The 16566-nt window shown below is 50.7% G+C and overlaps 1 long non-coding RNA gene across 1 annotated transcript; it reads left to right on the forward strand.

Annotated features, from left to right (window-relative positions):
* Positions 1 to 4630: 4630 nt before the first annotated feature.
* Positions 4631 to 5555, forward strand: LOC135183318 (uncharacterized). Its single transcript, XR_010305511.1, has 2 exons — positions 4631 to 4812; positions 5175 to 5555. It is a non-coding gene; the product is annotated as an uncharacterized LOC135183318 (long non-coding RNA).
* Positions 5556 to 16566: the final 11011 nt, after the last annotated feature.

Below are 16566 nucleotides of genomic sequence, written 5' to 3' on the forward strand. Positions count from 1 at the left end.
AGAAGGGAAGATGTACAAATATACAAGAAGGATGTGTAATGAGATAAGGAACATGTATAATGAGATAAAAGTGATGCAGATGCCTGGTGGACAAGAAGGACTTGAAGAAGCTGAGGGAGACACCTCACAAGTGCCTCAGCAAAGAGGGATTCCCACTACAGGAGAAAGCCCAGGATTATGAAAACAAGGCAGACTGGAGCCCCTCTCTGACTTGTGGGCTTTATGAGACTGCAAGTGATCTGTAGTAATGTTGAAAGGGGAGAATGTCACTGTGGGCAGGGTGTAAAAGGGTCTGGGAAAGCACACTGCTGAGTTCCCAGCACCTTTCCACCAGCCAGCACACAGCACCAGCCACTGGTCCGCTTGCCCATCACATAGGAGATAACACAGCTGAAACGACTGTGGGCCAACTCCAGTCTGGCAAGACCCTGCAAGTCCCAAGATACATTGCCTCACAAAGAAGACTAAGGGGGTCATTAATATGAGTGTGCCAGTGGTCTCACAGGGGGCATCTGGGAAACACCTGCCTCATCACCACAGAAGTGGTGGAGGGAAAGAAGTTAAAGGGTGGGGAAACTGCAGTGGCCTAACACACATTCTAGCACCACTCACGAGCTTTGCAGTGCTCAGAAGGAGCCCGGGTACCTAGAAGGCACAGAGCCATTGCAAATTGCATCAAGTTATGCAATTTTTCTTCTCATTCATATTGCTTACTTCTGAGAGTTGTCCTGGGGAGTTCAACGAGTTTCCATCTCAGGAGGTGGAGTGAGTTCTGGCTGGCTTAAGTTATTCTTGTACCATCAGGACAGCTCCTATAATTTCGAAGGCAGTTAGCAAGGCCCAGGAACACTGTAAATAATAACCACATGTCAGAATGGTTATGAGTTACCCTGCTCTAGGGACTGGCTTTGGCTGCTCATTAACTGAACCGCTTAGCTGGAATGGATACCCATGACAGAGGGTTAAAGGTCAGCAATGTGCTTACTCCACACTGGCTCCTCTGAGCCCTGACATCTTTCCTAGAAGCACTGGTGCTGGCCAGTGTTGATCGTGGGATAGAAAGAGGTAGATGGTGGGATTCATCCCATGTGCACATTTGCAGTGATCAGTGCATAAGGAACTGGCAGCATGGTCGCATGCAGAAGGTAGTGCTCAATGGCTTCAAGTCCAGCTGGAGAGCAGTGACAAGTGGTGTCCCCCAGAGGTCTGTGCTGGGACCTGTGCTGTTTGATGTTTTTATCAATGATACAGACAGTGGAATGGAGTGCACCACCAGCAAGTTTGCAGATGACACCAAGCTGAGTGGTCCTGTCAATATGCCAGCGGGATGGGATGGCAGCCAAACAGACGTGGACAAGCAGGAGAGCTGAGCCCAGGTGAACCTCATGAGGCTCAACAGGAACAAGTGCAGGGTTCTGCACCTAGGCCAGAACAAACCTCACTATCAATACAGTCTGGGGGATGAGGTGACAGAAAGCAGCCCTGAGGAAAATGACTTGGGGTGCTGATGAGTGAGAAGCTAGACATAAGCAGACAGTGTGAGCTTGCAGCCCAGAAGGCAAATGACATCCTGGGCTACATCAAAAGAAGTATTGCCAGCAGATCCAAAGAGGTGATTTGACCACTTTGCCTTGATGAGACCTCACCTGGAGTACTGTGTCCAGATCTGGAGCCCTCAATACAGGAAGGACATGGACCTGATGGATAGGGTGCAGAGGAGGGCCACAGAATTGTTCAAGGGGTTGGAGCACTTCTGCTATAAGGGCAGGCTGAGTGAGCTGGGGTTGTTCAGCCTGGGGAAGAGGAGGCTCTGGAGAGACCTAATAACAGCCTTCCAGTAGCTGAAGGGGACCTGCACTGACAGGACAAGGGGCAATGGCTTCAAACTAGAGCAGATTTAGATCACAAGCAGGGGGAAGACTGCTCATCACTTATCAAATGCTTATTCACCTGTTGTCAGGTTTTATGCTGCTTTTTTTAAGTGCAGATGTCTCAAGTTTCTTATCTTCCTCTACTAAAATATGGAGTTAGGATATTGTGAAGGGATGCACGGATTTTGCTCTGGTTATTTGCAGAGCTGTTTCACATCAGAATGATTGTTTCATCCATCAAAATGTAAATACAGCTGAGCCAGTAGGAAGGTGAGACAGCTAAGATGGCAGGAATCCGTTGTTCCAAGCCATGTTCTCCCAAAGCCTTTTTTACCTTTCTCCTGACATCTCATAAATTGTTTTTGAAACTTAATTAATTTAATCAGATTTTTTTTTTTTTTTTTAAAGGAAGGAGCCCAGAAATAGGCTGCAGCCCCTCCCAAGTGTCTTTCTGTCGGGGAGTTAGCTGAGTCCCAGACACTGAACGTCCCAGTTTGGCATGCTAAATGACAGAAATATCAGCTGTGGTACAAGTGAAATACTTCGGTGACTCCTTGGCCAGTGCCAGTGTTAACAGGTTGCTTGCATCCTATTGTTATATTATCAGCCCTGTAAAACAAAACAAACCAAAACACCAAAGAACCACAAATGCCCACACAAAAACAAACAGCCTGAAACTTACCCAGTGTAAAATAATGCAATAGATTCAGTTAGTGCAGGCCCTGTAAGAGTAACAAAACTGCTCCTAAACCTCCTCTTTAAGATCAGCTGCTTAATTTTTATAAACAAGCAGTCACAATTGGCCTTTTTAAGGGTTCAGAGTTTGCATCCTGGGTTGAGAACCACTCAAAAAAGGAAAATTCACTGGACTTTCTCTGTCTAGATTTTATACCCAATTCACTGCCTACCTAGGTTTTTCTGTGACCAGAGACATGCCCCATCAGATAGCAACGCTCATCATTTCACCACAAGGCTTTCGCTCTTTTCCAGACACAGAGGTTCCTGGAAGGAGTGAGCCATCTTTGCAGTCACTCAGGGGATGTGAACCAGGCCTTCCTGCTGAGTAGCAAGATCACTGTACCATCTTCTCTGAAAACAGCCACTCAGCCAAAAATCTGGTGGATTATGTTCCCTCCACAGAGAGGCATGAGGAAGAGGAGGCTGAGGGGAGACCTCACTGTTGTCTACAACTACCTGAAGGGACATTGTGGAGGGGCTGCTGCTGGTCTCTTCTCACAGGTAATTGAAGACAGGACAAGCTGAGGCTGGGAAGGTTTAGATTGGACACTAGGAAAAAAAAATCATGAAGAGAGTGGTCAGGGACTGGAATGAGCTGCCCAGGGAGGTGGTTGAGTCACCCACCCTGGATGTGTTTAAGGGTCGTTTGGATGTGGTGCTTAGGGATATGGTTTAAGGTGAATCTTGTAGGGTAGGGTTCTAGGTTGGACTTGGTGATCCTGAGGAGCTTTTCCAATCTGGGTGTTTCTGTGATTCTGTGAAAATCCAGAACAAGTATTTATTATCAACTACACATGACAAAGAAGCAAGCTTTTGGCTGAGAGACTGCTGCCTAAATGACCCTATATGAAATTAAAGAAACTGCTCTTTTCAGAAAGGCAGTGACAGTAAGCATGCTGAATCTTTGGATTTTAAGGGCAACAAGGGGCTGTGTAGTTCATAACAGACCAAAACACCTCCCAGTAAAGCAGGGGCTCAGTGACATCCAAGGCTCACAGAATGTTGTGCCATGTTGGCAGGTAAAATGAATTTAAAGTAGGACAGGCACGGTTGACGTCTGCTTGAGGCTATAATGCAATGCTAAACTTGCACATATGTAAGGAAATTCAAGCCTCCTGAAGAAAACATGGAGCTGACACAGCAAGGTGGCTGCAGTCTTGGATCATGAGAAGGCAATCTGCAAAGGAGCAGAGAATGAAGCGAGGCTTATTGGCACGTGGGAGACTTTTTCACACACAGCTTGTTCAATCCATTTATTTCATGTTGGCTGGTGTCACATCTCGGCAGGGCTCTCCATGCCCCAGGGTTTCATCATGGTTTCAACTGCAAAGTCACAGTCTACCTTCACCAGGCAGTCATGGCTGACAGCCTGCAATCAACTGCAGTATCTGCACCCCAGCCAAGCTCCTCCAAAAGCATGACCAGTCTCTTCATTATAAAGCTTCCCCTTCGAATGGCACAGTGCCAGCTTTCCCGTGCCTGTCTCTCCCTACCCAGCCGGGGGCCAACCTCCCACATCCAGGATAGAGCTGCCTTAACTGGGACCTGGGACAACCTCTCAAGCTGACATTACATGGATGGTAGTTCAGGCAAAGCCAGTGAAAATACTGCAGTTCATGCCACAAGGAGAAACCCTGCCTTGTGATTCCTGAGTTCTGTCCCTCACTTATTACGCATGCCATCTCCTTTCCCATCTCATCATTTCTCCAACCCCCATCATGGCACACTCCCTGGCTGGCTTGTGCCCTTGCAAACAGCTCACATCTGCAGCACCCTGGCTACAGGCTATTTCAGACGATTTTTGTTTGCTCGTTTTATTAAAATACTCAGAGCAAATACATTAATTAGGAAGGTAGAGCAAGTAGGAAACACAGAGTGGGATGGAGAGCTCTGACCAGCTATAAGTAATAGATAGAATACACAGACAGCTGCGAATGATGGGCTGCAGGGCTGGGCTTAGCACAGAGACAGCAGCTGCTGCTGGGCGACTTTCACCGGATCGTTTGCTCGCTTTTAAACGAAACCTCTTTACAAGGCTGAGCGGCAGGCTGCCGGAGTTGCTGCTTTCTGGGAAAGCACGGCCACTTCACCACCGCCCGCAGGTGCTTCTCCTGCCTGCCGTGCACGCTGCCGGCCAGAGGCAAGGAAGGGCTTTCGGCCACGCGTTGGTGACGGCGCTGGCAGCCTGGGCAGCTGGCTGCAGGTTAGCAGCGTGGGTCACGGCGCAGTAACTGAGCTTAGGGCATTTCACAGAGATGAAATGGGAACAGGCAGCATGTTATAGACAGGGGGAGCACAGGGAGGCCTCTGCCCTCGGGAACACACAACAGAGGGGATCCCAAAAAGGACCATAGAGGGAAACATGCACTGACACTACTGACAACCTTTGGGAACACTTCTGGTCAGGGAGAAGAGAGGATAGCAAGGCAGAGGCTTGTGCTGAAAGGGCCACAGAGCCTGGAGGAAAGGCTGCCCAGGGGTCAGACATGGGGCTCTGAGCAGCCCCAACTTGAGGTGCTCTTAGCATTTGCGGAGTGTGGAGACTCAAGCGTTTTGTTTTCACAGAACGTGAAGCTGCCAAGGACAGGAGGCAGCACCCAGGACGGATCTCACAGAGGGTGGCTCCAGGTGGACGTGTGTAAGCAGCAGGCGCGTCCCTGCAGACAGCGCGATGGCTTCTCCTGGCCCCAGGCCTCCGCTCAGAGACCACTGCCTGCAGCTGCTCCAGCGCAGACTAAGCCTATTTCACAGTGGGTAGTGAAAGGATATACTCTGCCCTTAGCCACGCAGAACCCGCAGCCGCTTTGGGAGCGGCCGCTCCGCCCGCTGCCCCGGGACAGTGCCTGCGGTGCGGCTGAGCGGCGTTCGCTTCGCTCAGCAGAGGCGGCAAACGGCAGCTGGAGCCGCGCTCTGCCAGGCACAGCGGCCACCGAGCGCGGCCACCGAGCGCGGCCACTGCTGCGCTTGAGCCCAGGCTTATCTCCCAGAAAACCCGCTCGTCTGGCCGCAAAGAGGTGGAGAGCCGCAGACCCCTCCCCCCTGTTTCACTGTGTGCCAGCACCCCCCGAGCAATGAGCCTCATCTTGTATTTACATTTGGTTGGCTTGGAATTACAGTCCCTGCTGCGTGTTACACCTCTCTGTGCTAGATTGAAGAGCCCTCAAATGTCACCGTTTCAGTGTTAGCATCTGCCCTCTGTTATCATTGCCTCACAGTAAAAAAGAGGCTTCCCAGTCACTGTTTTATAACCCACGTTTGCAGTGCTTTTTCAGATCAGTTAGTTTTCACTCCTCTTGCCTTCATTCAGGCTTCACCTCCTCTCCATCATTTCCATTGCTTTCTCGGGACCTGGGTCTGGTGAGCAGACATCAGACCTGCTTACAGACCAGGCAGCATGGTGCCCAACGCTGCCAGTGCTTCTGTGCACGTCTGGGCTTCTCACTGCACATGCTGGCATGATAACACGGTTGCTTGCTTGCCTACCTGTAAAGCTGCATCTCCCTTGGCACCATCAGTTTCTACAGGACACGTCTGTTTCTGTGACTTGGTACTTATCTGTAAGGACTTTTCTCCTCTACCCTGTGCCCAGTCACCTTTCAACAGGATACTCACAGCTGAAACCATTTTGGTTTAGACACTCTCCCTTTCTTTCCTGGAGTACCTAAAAAACATCAGGGCAAAAACTTTTCTGCAAACAACAGCAAAAAACTAACCTGACTGGGGATGCTCATTGGATTTTTCTCCCTCTCTTTTATAAATCACTATTTTTTCATTCTTGCCAGAACCCATTAACTTCCCCAATTGCTCCTTGAGGCTCAAACAGATTCATTGTCCAGCTTGAGAAAAGTTTAAAATTCAAGCTATCAAGAATGCATAATTAAAAGCACATTGGAAGTCATTGAAGACAGTTTGGACTACATGCCAGCAAAATGTCTTTTACAGGCGGGTAGGAAACTGTACTTAGCTTTTAAATCTAGTTTTTCACCCTCCTGGTATGATTTTACAGAGTAGAGGCGGCATCTCCATTCCCCAAAACATCCTAACCACCTCGTGTTAGAACAGAGCTTTACTACTTCACTTTGTTTCCTAGCTACCGACTTTTTTTAGCTTAGTATTAGAGATGAGCATTGAAAATTAGCATTCAGACTGCAACTTGCACAAAAGCTTGGGTTTTATTTCATACACACACACACATCTGTAACAATTGCAGCTGCTTGCACAATTGCTCTTTTCAGAAAGGCTTCAATTCCTTTGTCCTGGATGCCCACTCATTCCTGCCCCATGGCCTCCGCCAGCCCAGCCCCAGAGCTTCCATGCCAGCCCCAGCCCCTCAGTTCTGTCCTACACCCCTTTCCCACACCAGCCCCATCTGCCGTTTGAGCACTCTCTCTTCTGTCCTCTCACCCTTCCCAGCTCTACCAGTCCTTTTACATTCATCACATTAAAGAAAACATTTCATGGTCATCCCTTTTATCTCCTTCAGTGAACAGTTAATCAGAAAAAATGCTTTCATGTTGCTAAATCAGGGCCACTGGGCAAAGCCAGGCTGACAAGAGACATTTTCCTCTGCCGCTAACCTGGGCTAAATAGTATTAATTACAGAGGCTGGACTTTGATTGCTGGAGTGTGGTGGGGCTGGAAAAGCTCTCTCCTCCCCCTCCACTCCCTCCCGCCACAGACTCAGCTGTGCCTCTCTTACCTGCCTGCCCTTTGCCAACCTCCCTGTCCTGTGTCACAGCACAACTGCAAGTGAGATCCCCTGATGTCTTCATCTGGGCTGCTCAGACAGCATCACTGGGAGGGCCAGATCCCTGGGCTGGAGATGAGGCACAGGCCTGCAACCCAGCAGGGTGGTTGGGGTATCTTTGTCTTGCCTCTCCCATGCCTGTCTGCTCAAGGCAGTGCTTTTTATCAGGACAATGACTGCTTCTTCTTGTGTGTTTCAGAGAACCTGAGAGAAGGGTTGGGAACCAACTCCACATCATCACTCATTCAGTGTTTCTCAGCCTATGTGGGCCACAAATGGTCTGTGAGATGTCAGGAAGACTGAAAACGATTTTGAAGGGACAGACACAGCCACACTAGACAGCAGGACAAGGGAGGTGATTCTCCCCATGTCCTCTGCTCTAGTGAGACCTTTTCTAAAGTGCTGGGTCCAGTTCTGGTGCCTCCAGCATACGGAGGACACTGAACTGCTGGAGCAGGTCCAGAGGAGAGCCATGAGGATGATCAGAGGGCTGGAGCACCTCCCCTATGGGGACAGGCTATGAGAGTTGGGACTGTTCAGTGTGAGAAGGCTCCATGGAAACGTTATAAAGGCCTTCCAGTACCTGAAGGGGGGCTGCAAGAAATCCCAGGAAGGGACTTTTTTCCAAGGGCTTGTGGTGATAGGACAAGAGAGAATGGAATGAAGCTTGAGGAGGGCACACATAGACTGGATATCAGAAAGAAATTCTTTACAATAGGGTGGTGAGACACTGTAACAGTGCTGAGCATCCATGACCTCCCTCCCTGGAGGTGTTCAAGGCCAGGTTGCATGAGGCCTTGAGCAGCCTGCTCTAGTGGAAGGTGTCCCTGCCCATGGTGGGGTGGGGGCAGGGGGGGGTGTGGTAAGGTGTTGGAAATAGATGACCTTTATGGTCCTTCCAGCTCAAACCATTCCATGATTCTATGAAATCAGAGTGCAGCACTTACAAGATGAGACACACAATTAAGTGATCCAACGAGGTAGTTGTGCCCATGCTGTTCTTTTTGATATTCAAATATATTTCCACCTGACAGTGCTGTATTTACAAAACACAGCACAGCAATGCCCTGGAAGGGCTCTTGAGGAAGCCGAAATTGGTGTTTTGATAGCAAGGAGGGCAGTAAAGAGCACAGGAGATAAGCACATTCTCAGCCATCAGTCATGCTGTAGTGAAGACAGCTAAGGCTTGAGTTGCTGCTGCTGAATTTAGAGTTAACAGCCTCTCGATATGAATGACAGTTCAGAGCCCTTGTTATATCTTACTTCAGACCACAAGCAATGTGGTTGCATCTTTTTGTATTAGCTTCAAATATTTAGGGCTGCCTTCATTGCCAGAAGGACATGAAGCCTTTTCTGTTTCACAGTGAAAATGCAGAAGATAAGAATGGGCTGTCTGGATCGAATTAAGCCTGCGTCTGGTCTAGCATCTTCTGGTGGGTCTGTTTTGGTGGATTCTGAAGAAAGGCAAGAAGCTTTGCAGCAGTGGGATGATGTGCTTGACAAAAGAGTTTCTCCCTTAGAAGTTCTCTCTCTTGCTTAGAAGTTGTCTTCTGCCCTGAGGCAGGATGGTTTAAGTCCAGAGCTACTTGATTCGACTTTGGTCTTTGTTTGTTTTCGGTTCTCCAGGCTGTCACTGTGAGTAATGGATCTTTGGTGCTAAACACAATTCTCAGATGACTATTGGCTTGAGTGGTAAATCCCATGGCTGCTGAATTGCAGAATAAATCTTACCTCCACTGAGTAGATGGATGATATCTTTGGGAAAGCTCTGGCACCTCCCTGTGAATGCAGAGAAGGTCATAATTCTCTGCTGCAGTTCTGCATATGGAAGATCATGTCATTGTTCAGCCTGAGCAACAAGCAAGGCCTGCACGAAGCCCTCCTGAGCATCACGCTTGGGAATCTGCTGCCACATGGTGGCATCCACTCTCTCTTCCTGGCCCTAGGAATGCCTTCTTGGCTTCCAAGACATAGCATGTGTGGGAAGAGCATGTCTTCTGTGGGAAGAGCTCTCCAATGTTACTACCCCACCAAGTTTCCAGGGATCCATTCTGGAGCTGCTAAGAGCTTTTCCAAGAGCATTATTATAGCCTGGTTGGAACTACACAAAAGCATCATGGATGCTGTCAAAATCTCTGAGAATATCTCAGGTGCTTTGTGGTCAGTGGGTAGGACCTTTGCCAAACCTGATGACACTAGAAGTGTTTTCACAAAGCAGACCAAGGTCTGCATCTATTTGCTTGCATTTCCACTCCACAGTAGTTGCAAGGGCACATCAGGCAGGAAAGGAAACTATTGAGATCAGTCCTGATCCTGAAAGAGACTGGAAAGCAGGAAGGCACTTACCTGGCAGAGAGCATTGATCTCTCTGTCTGTGTGCAGCACTGAGTTTTTAACACTGCATTTCACTTCTTGAAGCCACAGGTTGCTTTGTCCTGTGCCAGGCAGCCATGTGCAGCTGAGGGAGAATGTATTTACAAGGTAGCTGCTCAAAACAAGACTGACTGCTTCCTTCCAGATGGGTGGTGGCACCCATGGATGGAAAACCCATGGGAGGTGCCCTGAGGCCACCTTTGCTTTGGATATGGTAAGGCAGCATGCTCAGAGTCTGCTCTTTGCAACATGCTACTGTGCACAGTGCTGGAGAGAGCAACTTTAGTCAGCAGGCTTGCCTGGCTGAGAAACACGAGCAGCCATCCAGCTGAAAAAGGGCAGTGGCAGGACAAAGGACCCACCTAATGGGTCACCGAGGTAAGGTCACTTGGTTTGCAAGAGACTGTGGGGAACCTGACCCTAATTAACAATGCCCAGAGCCTGGAGATGGAAGGACCAATGTCTGGAATTGACAACATTCCTACTCTCCACAGCAAGAAAATACAGAAGCCCATCCAGCAGCAGCTCCTGGATGCAGGAAGAGTACAGATTCTGCGAGGATGGCAAGCTACCATAGACCTTCTTCCCATCACAGCCCACGCCAAGTGGTTAAAGCTGCACCTCTTTCTTCTCCCAGCTCCTCCCTACTGTGGTCCTCCGGCAGGGAGAATAGTGTGGGACAGCACACTAAGCTCTGCCCGAAGGGAGCAGCACAGGATGACACAGTGACACTGGGAGTAGTAAAAGATGAGAATAAGGATGGGGTACTGTGAACTCCAGGGAGGGAGACTATTCAAGAAGCAGAATGAGGAGAGGGAAAGGAATAAGCGTGCTGTGGGCAACATATTGAGAAACTCTGTGCTGTGGTGAGATCTCTGTATTGGCAGGACACTGCTGCCCAGAGTCACTTAGTACCCAGGCTTGCAGAGCAGGGATTGGAGAGAGCATATCTCCAGCAGAGCAGAGGGACATCTTCATAAGGCATAACAGACTCACCCCATCTCCTGCCTCTGCTGTTCCTCAGCTGTCCAGCTGTAGGAGAGGAAGGGTTGAAGAAGGAAGGAGATTTTGTAAATGCTGGGACAAAACAAGCAACGAAGCTGTTGCAAGCTCAACCACTGCCATTCCATATGGCTTGGTGTCCTGTGGCAGTGTGTGCAGATAGGAGAGAGGATTTGAAATCATCAGTATCCAGCTGTAATGCAGGCCCAGAGGAAGAGCCCTGGGTTCATGCCACGTGTTGTGTAGCTGCAAGCGAGCACCTTGTCTTAGTCTGTGCCTCTCTTTACTGGTAAGCCCTCTGCCCCAGATCCTCTCTGCTCACTGCCCTTGCTTGCTGCATCTTGCTTCATGGAAAAGGATTTATTGTGTGTGGCAGAGGCCACGTCTGTACCCTGGGGGGTCCTGCTCTGCCTGGGAGACCTCAGAAATTGGTGTAACTGGCCTAGGTAATTAACAACAGTGGAAGGTGCTGGAGAAGTACTACGGCTGATTACATGTGCCACAGCAGAGGCTCTGGCTGAACACATCAAAGGAGGTCTCCTTTTCATCTCTCTGCTCGAAGCAGACGGCTCTGAAGCATCTCTTCCAAGGACAATACGGGGGAGAACTCTAATAACCTTACAGTGTGGAGCCCTGCCAGGGCTCCCAGCGGCTGCTCTGGCGGCGGCTAAAGGGGCGCCTTCTCCACTTCCACCCTAATTGCCCTTAATTGGCTCCTGCCTGCTGGCAGCGGAATGGCAAGGGATCTCCAAGGATCGCTCTGCTGGAGTGACAACTTTGGGAGAAGGGTTGCCTGGCCCTGCATTGCCCCACCTCCTTCCTGCTCTTCCCCACCCACAAGAGCAGTACAATAACCTTCCAAAGCCGGAGATTTTTCTGTCCGTGTGTGACTTTTTCTTTCCAGGCCTTGCTCCCACCTTCTCTGGAGGGGGCTTTGTCAAGCAGCCAGGGCAGAGGAGCAAGGAGGGTCTGTGTTCCAAATCTGCAGAAGTGTGTGCAGTGTGGCACTGGGCTGAGGAGGGTGCAAGCGTTTTTCCTTCACATAATGCTGAGACCATCAGATCCAGAGCATATGTCAGTGCAGTGAGCCCTGCTGCTCTGCTGCTTGCCAGCACTGCCTACATGGGTGACCAGAGCTTTGAGGTCCCCATGCAGAACCTAGCATCCTGGGGGACTCCATCCACACAATTCCACTTTCTCTAGAGAGAGATGTCCCAGGATAGCCAGGTGGGATGCATCCCAGCATGATCTCCTGGCTATGGCCTGAATTGTTAGCCCAGACATGTGGAGGGGATGCAGGAAGGGCTTCTCTCTGCCCCTGCTCCACGTCCAAGTGCTGAGTGAGGACATGCAAAGCAGAGGGCCTCCAGTGCCACCCTTCCCCAGGAAGGTTTCTGTGGAACATGCTGGCCCTCGCTGTGCCTGGCTCCAGTCTCCTGTGACAGACCTCTCCATGCTTTCCCCTCTCTCCTTGGTACTCACACAAGTCGTTCCTCTGTGTGAACAGGAGGGAGGGAAGCTACAACACAAAAAGAACCTTCTAGCACCAACAAGGTACATCCCCACCAGGACAAACACTTGCTGCAGCAGTAAAATATAATCAATCACCCTCCCAGTCTCTCATGGCTACCCACAATCTCTGCCAGCAGTGGGCATCACATGAGCAATACACTCAGTGGCAAGCTGGCAGGGGCACAGGAAGGCAAACATGACACAGATCCAATTCTGATGGAGGGACCTGAGATATCTTCCCTGCTGAGGTTATTTTAAAATTGTTTATCAAAGGCTTGCTGCTCTTGGCAGTGGAGTGGAAGGCTATTTTTGAATGCCTGCTTCACAGCTCCACAGAGATGTGCTGGCTAAAGCTCATCTCTTCTTTGCTTAGCACTCTCAGACCTCCCATGATGTCTGAGGTTTGCCTTGCTAAGGTCACCACTGTATGTTTACCCACATGTGGAGGGACATTTTAACTAGGGGGTCTGAGCACAGTCACAATCTCATAATTAGTCCCTGTTAGCAAAACTCTCATCCTTTCCTGCTATCAGTGGTGACACAGCTGCTTGGGTGTAGGCAAAATACAAGCTCATGATGCTGGGGGGTGACAGATCAACAGCAAAGAACCCACAGGAAAAGTCCCTGGGTTAAAAAAATTAAGAAGCAAATACCAAAGGGGGGTTGTACCTCTGTGTTGAGGACACATGACTATGTCCAACAGCACTCATAAGTACTGGTGTGCATGTAAGACTGCTGTGCTAGCACAAGGCCATGTGTCTAGGAAAACAGAGTCATTCAGGTTCCTAAACAAGTTAGGAATAAAATGGGCAGGGTCAGTAACCAGCCTCTGTAGACAAGCACCATGGTAGGTGTCCACTGCAGGAGCCAGCACTGTAAATATGGCCAGAACAAACTTGCTGGTGAGGACATGCTCATGAAGTAAGTCCTTTGGGCACACTGAGGTTGCTGGCAAAGAAAGTGTTTCTGGCATGAGGTCTCACTGGAGCAAGCTGTCCCCTAACATCCGTGGGCATGTGGATGTGAGCAGACACTGTGAGTAAGGGTTATTCCATCAGGCACATCACACAGGCATTCACCATGAGAAGGTCCCTTCCGCTTATGAACAGGGAGAGAGTGCCTATGAGCAGTAGGATTATTAGGAAGTCTCGGGCAGTGACCATGAAAATCATGGAGCCTGCCTCCGTGAGGGGTGGCTCACTGTTCTCAGAAAGAGAGTTCAAGAAGACAGACTTTTTTGAAGAGAAAAGAATGCAAAGAAAAAGAGAGGAAAAGATAGAGTGCCAAATGTGTTGTTGCTGTGAGCAGGATTCATAGGTTAGTAAAAGCACAACTCATCCTGTCACTCACAGATTCCCCTCAGACTTGGAGTCAGAGCCCGTCGGGTCCTAGCCCCACCCAGCAGCAGTACCACTCCGCTTTAAGCAACGAGTAGGGACCAAGACACAATGCCAGGCACAGCAGTGCTCAGAGAGCACTTCCTCCCCATGCAGGACATGCTCCCCGCCTGGCAAGGAGTCGGTTCTCTCCTCCTTTGTGGCATGAAACAAAGAGCAGAGGGCGGGAAGGAAGTGCCTCTCTGGAAGTGCTTGCAGCACTGCGATGAGCACCCATCGCTGCCCGGGCAGGTGGAGCGGTGACGCTGCTGTCCCCGCTGGACCCTCTCGCCTCCCATTCACTGATGGCGTGCCCTCCTTCTCACCTGCTCCTTGGCTTCTGCAGCTGGGAAAGGCGGGGGGAGGGGGAAGCAAGCGGGAGGAAGCGGATCCGGGGCACTGGCTGGCAGGCAGACCGGAGCGCAGCGGGGCGGCTGCGAGCCCAGGACAGGCGGCCGCTGCCAGGCCTGCGGGGCCGGGGGCCTGTACGTGCGGCCAGCAACGTGCGAGGCAGTGCGCGCCGGGGCGGCAGGCAGGCGCTGCTGCGCCAAGTGCCCGCGGCTGGCAGCCCGGTGCCCGTCCGCTGCGCCTCCCCGCACGCAGCCCCCATCAGCTGGCAGGCAGCGGGGCGGCTGGCAGCCAGCTGACGGCTCGGCCCCGGCCCCCTCCCGCAGCCAGCCCCGGCGGGCAGCATGTGCCACCGCGCACATCTCCGGCGGCCGTCCGCCCCGCGCAGCGCCACCCGGGTGACCGCACGTTTCCAGGCGGGTGGGTGTGCTTTTCTCTCACACCAGCCCGTCTGATGGTTTTGAGCTAAAAGAGACGAATTGCGACCTCCTCCATCCCAGGGCCGCGTACCTCCTCCCACTGGCCCAGAGGCGATGCCACGCTGAGGATCACACTGATGGCTGCTCCCTCCTGCCTTCGTCTGCAGTTTCAGAGCAGTTCCCGGGAGGGCATGGCTCCACCACCCGTGAGGAGTCCCACAGAGCACCGAGGCTCTCTCCTTCCCTCCACTCAGCCCCAGGCAGCCTGGGCATGCTTCTGCACTCCTCTTTAGGAGCATCCTGCCCTACTCCCATTTCTCATCCACCAACTCAGGTCTCAGTTGCACTCCCCACTCAAAACTGCCTCCTCACATGCACACAAAATACGTATTCCATGCTCAGACACAATTTCCCCTACACATTTGTGCCAAATTTATGGGAGGGGGCAGATACAGTAGAGCATTCTCTAAGATGTGGTTTCTTCATGTGCACCTTTGTGCACTATGGCATAAGGGGCTGGGAGTTAACTCAGTCTTATTCTCCTTCTCCTCCTCCTCATGTCCTGAAAATGAATGAGGTTTCCAGCTGCTTTGGAGACTGGAGAGAAGTCTCCAGAGCTGGAGCAGTGCTGAATCCATGAGTCGGCAGCTGTCAGTAATGGTTACACACATATGGGTGACACTGCTGGGGTAGGAAAGTCCCTGTAATATCATCACCAGACAATAGGCACATAGTAACTTGGCTACTGAAATCCATTCTTGGCATGACTATGAATATATCAACACTGCAACCAAGGTGTTCCTATGTCCCAGAGCACATATATTACTTCAGCTCTCTGGGGAAGTAGTAGCAGCACAGTTATGCAGGGATAGAGCTTGCAGACAGTTCTCATGTTGGTGGCTGTCAGCTGTATTTCACTGCCATCTGCAGCTGTGTTTGCTCACTTTTGGTATAACTGACCCATTTCACAGAATCACAGAATGCCAGGTTGGAAGGGATCTCAAGGGTCGTCTGATCCAGCCTTTCAGTTGTTCCTCAGAGTAAAGCAGACTCACTGAAATCCTCTGAGAAAGATGTTCACTCTGCAGCTGATAAACCCCAGGGGAAGCAGCAGCACATGGGGTTGTGAGGGATGACTGCTACATTTCCAGGATACCAAGATGTTCCTGGGCAGCAGGTTACCTCCCTTGCTGGGCATCACTTGCAGGACAGGCCAGCGGGGCATTGCTGGTAGGCTCCATCTCTTTGCATGGGTAGCATGAAAAGCACCCTAGGCAAGGAGAGGCAAATGCCACGGGGAGCAAGAATGCCAGCTTTGGAGCTCACACTACTTGCCCTTGTAAATATTTCAGTCATTTCTCAGTTATTCACTGTATCAGGCCACTGTCTAGCCTCTGGAAATGATGAAGCTAAGCTGGCACACTAGAAACAGACTGGCCCCACCATGTATCACCAGCACTGCTTCACAGGAGCTTAGCACTGGGGCACTTGCTTTGGGAAATGCCACTCTGGAAATAGCCCACTTGGTAGTGAGGTCGTTCATTCTCCTCAGCTGGAAACCTGACCCCGTTGCCAAACTTATTTTCCAGCCTAGAAGCTGACGTCCATGGAAAACTTCAGCACCAAGGTTCAAATAGCAAGATCCCAACCTTGTCAGTGCCAGGGTTCAACACCTTGACAAAGCTGCACAGCAATCTCTGAAGCCTAGCCGGCCTTGTTGCAGCCTGCCTGGTGGATCGGCTGGGGAAGAGGAGCATAGATAGCCAGCAAGACCTGGTGCCAGGCTGTACTCCACAGCCAGCTGCCAGGCAGTCCATGAGCTGGTTAACCTTGGCTTTGCTCATTGGATGGTATTCAAACAGACTTTACCAGGGCCTGGCAGAAAGTGGCAAGAGTGTAAGTGGGTTCAAATGCCTGGCTTGATACTATGTCTCCTGGCTGCTATTAAAGGGAGTTAATTGCTCCTGGTTCTCCAGCAGCAGAAGAGTACCTGGTTTTGCAAGTCTCTCCAGGCTCCAAGCATCACATGAATGAGTGTGGCTATGTCAAACGCTTTCAGTTATGGCTTTTGTCACAGAGACATGACTCTGCCAAACCACCATCCTACTTCTGAGGTTTGGGCACTTGTGCCATGCTGGGGATATGAGCCACTGCATCAAGAGGGCACCCCAGCCCCAACC

This window comes from Pogoniulus pusillus, chromosome 18, assembly GCF_015220805.1.
Source record: "Pogoniulus pusillus isolate bPogPus1 chromosome 18, bPogPus1.pri, whole genome shotgun sequence".
Classification (NCBI taxonomy): Eukaryota; Metazoa; Chordata; class Aves; order Piciformes; family Lybiidae; genus Pogoniulus; species Pogoniulus pusillus.